General features: G+C 53.8%; 1 protein-coding gene across 1 annotated transcript in view; it reads left to right on the top strand.

Annotated features, from left to right (window-relative positions):
* LOC103615205 (synaptotagmin-3) overlaps nt 1-1,154 on the top strand; it is a 15,734-nt gene that overhangs the window by 1,334 nt on the left and 13,246 nt on the right.

Genomic DNA, 1,154 nt, shown 5'->3' with positions numbered 1-1,154 from the left:
TTTTCGCCCTCCCCAGATCGATTTGGGGTCGATTTTGGGGTGGTTTTGGGGTGGTTTTGGGGTTCTTTTGTTACCCCCCCCTCCCCAGATCGATTTTGGGGTTGATTTTGGGGTCGATTTTGGGGTGGTTTTGGGGTGGTTTTGGGGTTCCTTTGTTACCCCCTCCCCAGATCAATTTGGGGTCAGTTTTGGGGTCGATTTTGGGGTGGTTTTGGGGTCGATTTTGGGGTTCCTTTGTTACCCTCGCCCAGATCGATTTGGGGTCGATTTTGGGGTCAGGTTTGGGGTGGTTTTGGTGCCCCTCCAGATCGATTTAGGGTCAGTTTTGGGGTCGGTTTTGGGGTGGTTTTGGGGTTCTTTTGTTCCCCCCCCTCCCCAGATCGATTTTGGGGTGGTTTTGGGGTGATTTTCGGTTCCTTTGTTGCCCCCTCCCCCAGATCGATTTGGGGTCACTTTTGGGGTCGATTTTGGGGTGGGTTTGGGGTCGGTTTTGGGGTTCCTTTTTTGCCCCTTCCCCGATCGATTTGGGGTCAGTTTTGGGGTCGATTTTGGGGTGGTTTTGGGGTCGATTTTGGGGTTCCTTTGTTACCCTCGCCCAGATCGATTTGGGGTCGATTTTGGGGTCAGGTTTGGGGTGGTTTTGGTGCCCCTCCAGATCGATTTAGGGTCAGTTTTGGGGTCGGTTTTGGGGTGGTTTTGGGGTTCTTTTGTTCCCCCCCCTCCCCAGATCGATTTTGGGGTGGTTTTGGGGTGATTTTCGGTTCCTTTGTTGCCCCCTCCCCCAGATCGATTTGGGGTCACTTTTGGGGTCGATTTTGGGGTGGGTTTGGGGTCGGTTTTGGGGTTCCTTTTTTGCCCCTTCCCCGATCGATTTGGGGTCAGTTTTGGGGTCGATTTTGGGGTTCCTTTGTTCTCCCCCCGCAGATCGATTTGGGGTCACTTTTGGGGTCGATTTTGGGGTTCCTTTTTTGCCCCCCTCCCCAGATCGATTTTGGGGTCAGTTTTGGGGTGGTTTTGGGGTGATTTTGGGGTCGATTTTGGGGTTCCTTTGTTCCCCCCTCCCAGATCGATTTGGGGTCACTTTCGGGATGTTTTTGGGGTACCTTTCGTGTGAGGGTGGTGAGGCCCTGGCACAGGGCGCGCACAGCAGCTGT

This window comes from Corvus brachyrhynchos, unplaced genomic scaffold (assembly GCF_000691975.1).
Source record: "Corvus brachyrhynchos isolate BGI_N302 unplaced genomic scaffold, ASM69197v1 scaffold2475, whole genome shotgun sequence".
In the NCBI taxonomy this organism is placed as follows: Eukaryota; Metazoa; Chordata; class Aves; order Passeriformes; family Corvidae; genus Corvus; species Corvus brachyrhynchos.
The sequence above is the reverse complement of the archived record's forward strand: the minus strand, read 5'-3'. Positions and strand labels throughout refer to the sequence as shown.